The following is a 12,907-nucleotide window of genomic DNA, read 5'->3' as shown; positions in this document are numbered from 1 at the left end:
TATAAGTTGCTTGAACTCTTAAAAATAGATTGGAATTTCTGACAATTGTGCAGTATTAAACCTTGTAGGATTCAGATATCTCTCTCTTGTATTGTAGATCCCATATATGTAGTTAAATGGAATGTGAATTGAATAATTTTCATATAAGTTAAAGTGCGAGAAAAATGTGAAACTTTCTCTTCAAAATTCTATATTCATTATGTTTTACAAGAGTTCATAACATGGCCCAAAATGGTGTAATGTATTTAAGCTAAGTATACACAAACATGAAGTTAATTTTGATGCACTTCTGTTTTTCTGAATCCTTAGTGCAGAATGACAGGACTGAATGCTTGCCATCCTGTTATATGTGTTATATGTGTTTTCGGCTTTTTCATTTTCAAGTCAGAATTGGGCTACATCAAATTTTCATCATTTGGACTGAATTTAAGTACAGAATTTTTGCTTCGATTTCAATGTATGTAACCACCTCTTTCTCTCACACACACACACACACACACACACACACACACACACACACACACACACACACACACACACATATATATATAATATCTATTTTTAGCACTGTGTTTTATAATTATATCTTTGAACACTGATGCAGAGGTTGGAGAAAAGGTGGCAGAGGCTAGGCAAACAACTGAAAAATATGCAGTTTGATGTGTTTCTCCATAATCCTATGTATAGTGCATACTTGCTGAGTTTGGAATGGGAACACATTGCCTAATGCTTAGTATGCATAAATGGTTACTAAATTGTAACATTTATTATCATTTGCCACATTCTGAACATATTCAAATTACATGTGAATATGTTTTTCAACACATCTCTGTAGTACTAACTTTGCATAAAACGTCCCTAATTAAACATGTGAACCCATTCCAAACAAGCATTATGTGAGGTTTTCATTGTGCTAATATCCAAGTATTTCTGTTCATTAATTTTAAAAATGTTCTTTCTTGATACTGTAATCAACGGAACATAAATTCATATAAATCATCTATTCACATAAATATATGATGACACATTTCATGACAACAGTGTTAAATCATTGAACATGAACAATGCTAGTAATTTACAATTAATATGATCTGTTACTGTTTATTTAATGGAGACCAGTTTGATATGTGACAACATAAAAATCACTCTTACTGAACTGCACATCTGCAGCTCAGAATATTGGTCTCTCTGAATGTATGTAATGCAAAAGTTTATAAGACTGAGGGGCTGAAATAAATTCCAAGTTTATTACTGAAGCTGCCTGACTCAGTAATGAAGTGAATAAAGTAACTGAGTGCTAATTTCTAGTGACTGTCTTCGAAGTGTCGTGTTGTGCTACAAATACAATGCAACTTTCATTCCCTCGCACTCAATTATTTTGATCACTTTCATTCAATTAACGTTATTTAGCTTGGCAAAAACATATGGTTCAAAATATTTCAAAGTATTTTAAAATTATTTCACTTAATGGCTTAATTATCTTGTTATATTGGCCTCATTTGCCATAGAGATAAGAATTTGTCTTTGTTCACAGGACCATTCCTGTTATGACTGCAACAGTACTTTTTAAATTCTGACTCCACCACTAAAGTTAAAGTTTATTTATTTAGCAGTTTGATGAAAGCTTTTGTGCAATCTATCATAGAAAATTTATTATGAAAATTCTAGAAGCTAAATAGAGAGACAGCTGTAGTAAAATGTCAAAATTACCTTTATTACTATAGCAGCTGCTGAATTGTCTAACAAGAGAATATCTCCCAGCCATCAAAATTAATTGAAATAATATTATTTGTATAAACTTTTATGATAGGTAACAACTATTTTGTACGCTGTTTAGGAATATCATGCAAAAAATTTCATTGCACAGACAACTGAATTTGGATTCAGCAGGTACTTTGAATCTGGGACATATCTTGGGAGCAAGTCTCTCTTGGATGTATGGATGTATGGAATGAAATCAGTTTGTATAATAAGATCTAAAAGTATGTGACGATGGTGAATTAATATGACTGATTTTTGGGACATTACCTGTTGTCAACATTTTTATTAAGACAGCGTTTTAAGAGGCCGGTCTAGTCCCTAGCACCATAAATTGGTTCCAAGTCAGGAGATTTTTTTTCCTGAGAATGGAGAGACAGTCCAGCCTCTGAACCTCCAATTTAATAAAGTTTTGGATGATTGATAATGCCCAGAAAAACAGTCATTGTGGTTTATATAATGCTCTTTTTTTTTTTAGTAAAGCAAGTAATAGGTTGGTCTTGTACAACTAAGATCTGAAGGATTGATTTTTCATCTTGAGTTAACAAAATATACTGTGGACATGTCTAAGCGTTGACTTCGATATAGTAATGAAACAAATGTCTGACGAGATTCATTGTATCAGATCAACATTTTAACTGCCAAGACAAGACTTTATCATGATCATGTGTAGTGTCATAACACGTAACACAGATCAAAATGACAGGGCTCTTATAATACAGAGTATCATTATTACAATGTAAACACAACAGAATGTGTTAAAATTGACTGTATTTGTTGAAACTGATTTTGTATATATGTTTCTCAGTTTAACAATTAAGACAAATAAATCAGCATTTTTGTTACTGCAATGTAATTTTATTTTTATAGCATTATTCTATGATTCATAAAGTAATATAACCTAAATCCAAGTAATAAAACACATGTTTAAACCTAGGTTATTCAGAACCTTCAAAGACCACTATTTAAGATAACTGAAGTTGCGAACAAATGTCTTGGAGGAGACAGCAGCACTTACTGAATGAAATCAGAACATAAAAATTGCTGTATCTGATGGCATGTGGCATCTGTTGGCATTGAACCAGGTAGTCAAGAAACATTTTTTAATTTCTTTCCTTGATGAAGTCCTTAGGGAGCTCTAACTTTATTTTCTTCATGACAGAAGAGCAGTTGTGACTGAACAAGTTTGCTCAACTGGTAATGTTGACTTACATGTGGAAGGTGTGTAGTGTGAATCTCAGCCAGGACATTACTGTTCTGACAGTGGTTTCTTGTGGTTGCCATAGATCTCGTAGGCAAATGTTGGGATAGTGTATTAAATTAGACCACCATCACTAATTTCCATATCCTTTCTTAATCTTTTCTCAGTGTCCAGTCATTTGACACTATATAATCTGAGTTACTGAGAGTGTTGTTAAATGAATTATAAAAAGAAATCTCTGCTTCTGCAGGAATTAGAGCTGTCATTTCTCTGATCAATACACACTTCTAGAAATACTTTACTGACTTTATTTAGAAATTATTGTATTTTTTGTTGGGATGATTGAAGTATTTGTTATTCAGTGCGTTAAGAATTTGTTCACTGGTATTGTTGATATCATTAACCCCTCCTCCTCATGCGTATGTAAACTTGTTTTGTAATGCTGTGTATATAATGATCTTTACAGACTTTTTGTTAATCAGACTAAGCTGTACATTGCTCTGGAGTAATAACAATATGCATTACATTGCTGTTTACTACATAAAATATACGCCTAATCTTCATCAATTCATTTGATTTCATGCTGAGTTGTATTCATATTTCAGAGTAAGAAATGGTTTTCTCTGGTATTAGATACAACAAGCATGGCCATGTGTACCAATATTTTCAATTTCCCCATTAGTTTCAACTGGCCATTCTCAAGTTTTATTTAACTTGTAGCATTGTGTAAAGCTGGGACAAAATATGATTCCCATTCAGTTTGATTTTGGAAGAGGAGAAGAATACCTAGTGATAGTTCTATCCCTTGATGAATACTTTTACCAGTACCTCCAATATGGGGATGAATAACATGAAAAATTTTGTTCTGATTTCAGAATTCCCTATAATTATGACTTATTATGTAATCTTGGTGTATCCAAAGAATCCACCAAAGTGCAAAGTCCTGTGTAACATTTTGTAACAAAATAATGTTCTTATGGCAAAGATTTGTTAGCCTGACAGCCAATCCCCAAGCTCAAGGAACAGCCATTTTCAGCTGTCCATGAAAGCTCCTTCGGTATATTCATAAAAGGTAAAGTCCTTGTGCTTAACTAATTAAGACCTACACCATGAAGGCGTATGGGGGAGTGAATGTATAGATCCACATTTTCTTGACCTCGGCACTAGCTGGAGTTGAGTGGTCAGCTTCACGCTCCGGCCGCTTTACCCCAGGGGAAAGAGCCCCCGGTATCCTTTTAATAGGAGATTGGGTGAATCCCAGGGTAGGTCTGGACGATGTGTTGAAGAGAAAATTCTTGACCCTACCGGGACTAGAACTCCGACCCCTTAGTCATCCAGTCCCTAGATAGTCGTTATACCGACCGATGCCGACTACGCTTTCCGGGCTCCTGCTCGTAGCTCCATCCACAACCAGGAGATGTGTCATGCCGAGGTGGAAATGAGTTCTCTTTCCTAGTTATGTACGTGTTAAAATATTCACTGAGGCGATGATTTCTCTCTGTTACTTTTCCGAAGGCTGCCATTTTGCGTCACACAGTTGGCGAGCATGTGTTTGGATTCGTGTTGAATGTAGAAGGCTATATCACTGGCTGACGTCATTGAATGTCGGTGTGCTGTAAAGTGGACTTGTTTCATGTTTTGGTGAGGAAATGGACTGGAAAAGGAAGTTTGTTGGTGGCTCGTGCTTCCTGTCGTTGTAAACTAATCAGTTGAAAAGGTAAGAAACTTTTTTTCTCGACAAGTTTATTAGAAATAGAGTTATGTTTAAAATCAGGTTGGATTTTACTTTTGTGTTACATCGATCAGCAGTGACACATGACCAAGAATTGATTCGGCTTAGACTGTTGGACGTGTTATGGCTTGTCAAGTACACCCGGCTTATGTAGTTTTTCCTAGGGAATGTAAATAATATTTAATTTGGTCTAATTTTTCGTTACTGTGGTAACGTATCTGTGAAGAAAGAACTGCATTGAACTGTATTTGCGCCACACTTTCGTTCTTCTAAGGTTATGAATTCCAACTAATGTGTTGCATGTCTTATCGCTACACTTCCGTGCTGCCCATTTACCAATTAGACAAGTGCACCTGAACAGTGTTATTCAATTTTATTTTTAACATATGTTTTAAAGCTTCTTTTAAATTTTTTCTGAAAAGTAAGTTAATATTTTCAAATATACAGTATTAAGGTTATGTTTGGTATTGGTGAAATCATTTGGTCAGTGATATTTGCAAGGTTTGGGTTTCTCTATGCCTTGTTCAGTGCAGTTTCGTTGTTTTATGTTCATCTTATCTTGCTGTCCATTTGTCTTCAAGGGTGATTTGAGTGGCATTGTGTTCATGAGTGTCTGGAGGTGATGGTGATGTTACAAAAAATTTCTCATGGTTTCAGGTTTGCATCTGTTCTATGTGAATATGTCTGTGTGATTCTAGGATAGGTGGCGTCTTTATACAATTTAAGACATGCATGCTATCCTTTGTAAGAACTGTTAAAGTATGATTACTGTACTCTGTCCTGCTACCATAATATCCTGTAAGAAGCCTCATTTTGTGTGATGGTATTATTTTATGCTGAATAAGCCTGTCACATCTCTGATACACNTAAAGATAGACCAAAAGCAACTGGAGAATGTGAAATGTTTTAAATATTTGGGTAGCTTGTCAACAGATGATGGAAGGTGTACGTGTGAAATTAAATCTATGATTTCCATGGCAAAAGCTGCATTTAGCAAGAAGAATCTTTTACCAGCAAATTGGACTTAAATTTGAGAAAGAAACTAGTGAAATGTTACATTTGGAGCATGGCTTTGTATGGGGCTGAAACTTGGACACTTAGGGCAGTAGATCAGAAACACCTGGAAAGCTTCAAGATGTGGTGTTGGAGAAGGATGGAGAAGATCAGTTGGACCGATTATGTGTGAAATGAAGAAGTGTTATTTAGAGTCAGTGAGCAGAGGAATATCCTACATGAAATAAGAAAACAGAAGGCTAATTGGATTGGTCATATCTTATGCATTAACTGCATTGTAAAAGAAGTTATTGAAGGAAAGATAGAGGGGCGGATAGAAGTGACCAGAAGACGAGGAAGAAGATGTAAGAAGATGCTGGATGACTTTGGGGACAGAAGAGGATATTCTCATTTGAAGGAGAAAGCTCTAGATCACATTAAGTGGAGGAACCGTTTTGGAAGAGACTAGGGACCTGTCGTCTGACAGATAACTGGTGAATGAATGTATGTATATTGTAAAACTAGGTATGTTCACAGTGCATGTCGTACCCATGTATCTATTTTCTCTTATAAGAGAGAAAATGGGGTACATGATCATATGTGTAAAAGTAGATTTATTTCTTTGTCCAGTTATTTATGTATGGTAGTAAATTTACACTATTGAAACTGGTTGGATCTGGGTGAATGGTACCAGTGCAAGAATTGCAGCAAACAGTGATGAACAGCCAGTTATCTATGAAATGATAGGCGTTCAAGGAAATTATTATGTAACATTGGAGTCTAGCTAGTGAGCAAAATAACTGGGAAGGGCAGAGATTTCTTTATTTTCGGCCTATTTTTAAAGTATTTTGAGAAACTTGTACTATGCTGTTGAACATTTGGTTGATAGTCAATAATATATTTGCAATGATGTGGATGTTATGGTCGTGCCACAGCCACCTTTTACCTAGAAGAAAGCACTTATGGTATCTGTTGAATAGGAGGTCACAGGGACCTGGAACTGTTAAAGTTTGAATGTCTTTGTTGGGGGTTGAACTGCAGCTGTCAGGGCTATAATCTTTCTCATTTCTGACTGACATCAGTGGTCTCTTAAGGGAAAGAATTTTAGATTTATTGTCACGTTTCTAATTTTCTTGTGATGGACTGGACCAGGAATTGTTACTGATTCTTCATGTTCTTCAGACTCTTGCTTGAACATTACTGTATTAACATTGTTCAGACTGAGAGTTTGTTGTTGTTATTTCATTTTGTGTGTTTTTAAAGTCATTAGTTTGTGGCTAATAAGTTACTGAAACAATGGGACTGATAGGGGGATGTAATTTCACTTGCCGAAGAAAGTTGTTTGTTCAAACTTCAGATTAATGTGTTATTTGCGGTTTTCAGTTTATGATAGGAAATTTGGTCTGCATTGGGATGTTGTATTTTTGAATATGTCTTCACATGCTCAGGCATGTTTAATGCTCATTCCACTGCATCAGTCATTTTGTCTTGTATGTGGTTTGTTTCATTGTTCTGTCAGTATCTCACAATATGTAACTACAAATGGTAGGATGGTTGGTGAATAATGATTAGGAAAGGATTTGGTAGGCAGTAGTTGTGGCCAAATCGAGGTATTATTTTATATGGAGGTTTTGAGAGAAACCACGAAAACCTCATGATAGCTGGTGTCCCGTCAGAGATCCAGACCAAGCACTTCCTGAATACACATCTTGAGCATTACCACTACACCAGCAGGCTTGGTTGCAGTCATTCATGAACAGTGATTTTGTATACTGTGTTTCAGATCAAAGTAATGGCCCAAGAAAGCCTGAAGATATGTAGTGCTTAATGTTTGGTTACAGAGAAGTTTGTGGTAGGTTGGTTGTTCATTTGTAGCATGTTGTATTATTATTGTCTTTGTCAATTTTGCTTTCACTGCCATTTTAACTTGCTGTATCTGTACTAGGAAGGAGGAACACAAATTTAGAATTCTTAACCTACTTACGAGTATAATGGAATCCAGATGGAACGGGACTTTTTATATCTCAGGTTTCTCTTCTTTATAAAGAAGTAATCCACAGCGTGTACTCCATATATTTTTTGTTTGAATCATATTAATTCATTTTTATTTTATGCTTTAGATCAAAATACATTGATATGCCCATCTATATTATTGAAATACATTAATGATTATGGTATAAACTTATTAGAAATATAGCTTATTCTATACATCATCTTATCAGTAGCCAATATTAAGAATTCTTCATTGAGATAATCTTGTGTTGAATAATAAAGTAAAAGTAAAGCTATCCCTGTGACAGGCCATGAAGGCCCATAGGGTTGTGAGACGAGGTTGAATAATAGCATCCCCTAATAAGTAAGTCCAACAGTTCATTTTTAAATTGGTTGTTAACAATATATTATAGATTTATTATTTATATATTTGTTGTGTTACTTGTATATTTACTTGTTCATTTACAGTGCAGTTACACTTTTCTTTGGATATAAGATTGTTTCTTGAATGTATAGCAAGTACTCTGTTAATATCTTTTGTTGCCTGTTATTATCTCTACATGATTCTCTGCATTGTACCTTACAGCTCTTTTCTGAAGGGTAAATATTTGTTTAGTGAGTGAATTTGCACTCTATCCCCATACAGTGATTCCATATACCAGAAGGGGGTAAATCAGGCTAATATACAGCATTGTTCTTACATTTGTATTGACAATCCTAGATAGTCTGTTAATTATAAATAAGTTACTGCTAATTCTGCTGCAGGTTCTTTCAGTATGTACTTCCCAGCGCAGGCTACTGTCAGTTATAACCCCAAGGTACATTAACCATTTCTCTGTTCTTTATTAGGATTTTCAGTTCACTTTCCTGCCTGCATTGCTTCTTTTGTCTTCCACTTACTAGAAGCAGTTTTGCATTAATTTGCACTGTTTTTTGAACCAGTGGAATTATCTGATAAATGCAGTTTTTTTTTTCAATTCATGTTTCCTTTAGATGTCTTTTACTGCAGTAGGTTCATAGTTAATATGGAAACCAGTGGTACCACTCATAACCACTAAGGGCCATGACACATGGAGCGGTTTTCGCTGACTCGGTGCATAGTTCTATTGCATCAGATGGGATAAAACAGACAAGGCAGTGTTTGCCAACAGGTGGCAGATTTGCCGACTCAGCCTGTTGTCTGCAGGCGGTGCAGCGACCAGTTTTAAGACTTCATGTGCACTATTGCTCCATAGATTGAATACATTCTCAGCAGTTTCTGATGTGGCGAATGAATCAATGGTAAGTATTCCTGTATTAGATCTCATATAAATTAAAATATGTATATGTAATGGAATGAAGTTCTTTATTATTAAATATTTAACACTGTTTACATACAATACGAAAAGCATACAAACATTTACTGACAGTTTTCTATTTCATTCCACCTTTTCCTGACAATGCTGGAGAGTAGGATTGAGGTCCATGCCCAAGCAGCAACAGTTCGTCGAAAGATTTGCTCGACACACGAATGAAATTATAAAATTTATCTTCATCTTGTCATGATTGAATAAATAAAGTGTAAAATAGACCTTTTGAAGTCCTATCTCTCACATTAGGGTGAATCCAAATTCTCTGATGTTTCCTTCTTCGCCTCCACCGTAAGTAAATCAGTGACAGAAGTATTATACGTTCCTTGTGAAGATCCAGCTGTGCAATGCTACCTCCCACACCGCATGTTGCACTCTGCATTTGAATCGACGTGCAGCATCGTGTATTTTGTCACAAGGCTGCGGCTGAGTCGGCGAAAACCGCTCCGTGTGTCATCGCCCTAAGTGTAGGTTAGTCTGTGATTGATGAGTTTTTGAATCAGAAATGTGAGATTTAAATTGAGTGTGTCAGAAAATATTTAGCGTGACTTGTTTTTTTTACACAAAATTTAATGTAAATTGGAGTTATGGAGCCTGGATTTTAAAATTACTCCTGACAAGAGATTGAGAACTCATCCAGCGATCAATTTGCATTGTAATGTGCAGTTGGCTCAAAATGTAATGATATTCATTTTTAATGCATTGTCTACTGCACTTTCATTTTCAAGTATCTTTTATTTCATGCTTCACAGATACTTGAATTATAAGTGATGTTAAATTTAACATTACTGAAGCAAATGTTTTCTTATTTTGAGAATTTCGAATTATCTGGCAGTGAATCTGTTGGCACAGACCATTATTCTAGTACTTTTAATGCTGGTATTCATCTGAGTACTCTGGCTTTCCCCTGCCAATCATTATTTCATCAGTGCTTCATAGACATCCATCATCATCCTGAATGTGTGACATGCCCAGCAAGCATTTCAATCACTGGTTTTAGGTTTATTGCCAACCTGACACTGCTGAACTCGAATACTGATGTTTAATTTATTTTTTAATTGCTTTTGTGTCTTTGAAGTCTTATAACAAGCCAGAAAACTGAAGTTCTGGACTTGGAAAATGCCATAATTTATGCAGTTTAAAGCCAGTTAATCTTTCCAGTACATAGTTACTGAAAATTGACAATCTTGTTTTTGTGTTAGAAATAGCTCTTTCTGAGAGATTCTGTAGTCAAAATTCTATATGCATATCCTGATTTCACTGTTCATACCTTGATCGTTGTGATTCCTTCACTTGTCCTAACAATACTGGGAAATGTTTGTACTCATATACTCATTATGTGATCTTAATTTGCTATTTAATGCATCTTTGTTCCCTCTTATTTCCTTATGTTTTCATTTTATATCATTCTGTCAGTGAAATAGATATTTCATAGCCATGCAGAGGTTTCAGTTTTGTGAAAGTGCAGCATGGATAAGTACAGGGTGGGGTGCAGAAACTTCCTTTTTTTGAAGGCAAATAAAAGAAAAATTATTGCTGATGGACAAAATTCATGTTTAGCTAATGAAAGAACATACTTTAAAGTTTTAAATCATGTAGTTTTAAACAAAATATCTTTAAGGTGGTGGCACCCTTCTCTATGCATTGATGCAACCGTTTTCTGAAGTTCCCCTCTGCACGTTCCAACATGTGCGCCGGAATTTGGGCTACTTCCTGCCGAATAACATTCTTCAGCTGAGGCAGATTTGTGGGGCGATGTTTAAAAACCTCTGCCTTGCGGTATCCCCATAAAAAAATCACAGGGCGTTAGATCAGGTGAGTGCGCTGCCCATGGGACGTCACCTTAAAGCGAGATGAGCCATCCAGGGAACTTTGCCCTCACAACTGTCATCGAAGCTCGGGCTGTANTGAAGTGGCCTCTCATGGAGCTCTCTGGGACTGTTACCACTCCAATAGCGCATATTCTGCTGTTGACATATCCGGATAGGTGAAAATGTGCCTCATCACTAAAGAAAACGAGTGCGTCAGTGGGTGAAGTTTCCAATAACGTTTCGCACGACGTTATTCGGTTCTGGAAATCACGTGGTGACAATTCTTGCACAACAACCATCTTATAGAGATGGAAATGAAGATGTTCGTGAAGAATTCGGCGCATTGAACGATTGGATATGTCAAGGGCGACTGCATATTTGCGAGCGGAGCGTCTTGGAGATCTCAAACTCGACTGTCGAACTGCCTCCACATTTTCTGGCGTCATAACTGTCCGTTGTCGTCCTGATGATTTTTTCACCACACTCCCGGTTGTCCTAAAGTTCTCTACCCACAAAACGATTTCCGGTCTGGAACCGGACCTCTGGGCTTAATTCCGAAGTGAGTATGGAACGCACGCTGCACCGCCACGTAGGATTGGTTGTTCGAAAAATAGGCATCGACAGCAAACGCACGCTGCTCACTCGTCCACCGCATGTTTCCTACTGAGGGGTATTAGACAGAAACTTCCGCGACTGCTGCGTTTGCCGAGCCTATCCCCACTTTTCTCCGACCTCCCCTCCCTTCACAATGCGTCTTGACAAACAAGGAAGTTTCTGCGCCCCACCCTGTAGTTGTGTGTTATTCCATAAAACAAGTGGACCTGTGTGTAAGCCAGTGTTTTTGGAATTCTGTAAAACCATTAATCTGTGTAATATATTCAGGGTCATAGTGATTCTTGCTCATGCATCATAAGCATGAGGAAGACACATATGGTGAGTCTAAAACACCTTCGTTGTAGTATCACCAGCAGATAGTGACATAGGTAATTATTTCATCATTAGAAAGTTACTATTTTCGTTTTGCAGTGAGGACCACAATCACCCTCATTGAACATGGCAGGAATTTTTCCATAAGGTTTCCTACCCAAGGTATGACCTGTTTTCAGAGATGTTTCAGAGAAGCGAACAGTTTGATGAGATGTCTAGACCATTATTTTTAAAGAAGAAGAATGTACTGTAGAAGTCAGCATTTCTGGCTTATGACTGAGAGCTGCCATAATTTTAAGTTGTATGTTGTATTGTATGTTAAATCAAACTGCCATACTGACCATAATTGGTGTTTGTAATTAATGCCATTTTTTCCATTCAGTAAAGAGATTTTGTGATAGTCATTGTTAAGCCACTCTATAAATTGAAGTGTTTGCTTTAATGACTTTAGAAGAAATGCCAGTCGAAAAAAAAAGACTGTGTATGTACTTCTGATATGCTTTCTTGCTTTGTCACCTCGATTTGGTGTTGAGGTTAATCGTGAGTGGAGTTCTACATGTACTTAGTGCTTAATTAAGTATAGGGACGTCACCTTTTACTTTTATTGATGCAGTTTCGTATTTATGGTAAAACATATAGGTTGTCTTGAAAATTCATTACAAAGAATTTTTCATAATTAAAACCAGTGGGGTACAAAGCATTTTATATTTATTTTACTACCTCCTTGTTCATGGGGTATTCCAGCCCCATGCGGCCAGAATTCTTCTGCCTTTAAAAATGATCTGATTTTGCTGTACTTTGTGCGAGTTTGGATAAGTTTGACTGCGCATGTGTGTCACATTGGCTAAGATGTCGGCATGCAGAGTGAGGTCAGGTTATTTTGAAGGTGTGGGAGGAAGAACCAGAAGCTGAGCCGCCAGTCTCAGGATATGCAGGCGCAACTTTCGGAGATGATGGTAGGCCCTCACTATTGATCTGCGCGGTATGTTGCAAGGCAGCCAAGCACTGGGGGAGGGGCTGCAGAAAGAGGCTGTCTGTTCTTGAGCCCTACCACAATGCTTCAAGCTGTGGATCAAGTCATATTTTTTTGTCCCTAGGGATCATATTGCATTCTATTCAGTAATATATGAACTTGTTGTCTGAA

The sequence above is a fragment of the Cryptotermes secundus genome, unplaced genomic scaffold (assembly GCF_002891405.2).
Source record: "Cryptotermes secundus unplaced genomic scaffold, Csec_1.0 scaffold931, whole genome shotgun sequence".
In the NCBI taxonomy this organism is placed as follows: Eukaryota; Metazoa; Arthropoda; class Insecta; order Blattodea; family Kalotermitidae; genus Cryptotermes; species Cryptotermes secundus.
This window is presented reverse-complemented; position numbering follows the sequence as displayed.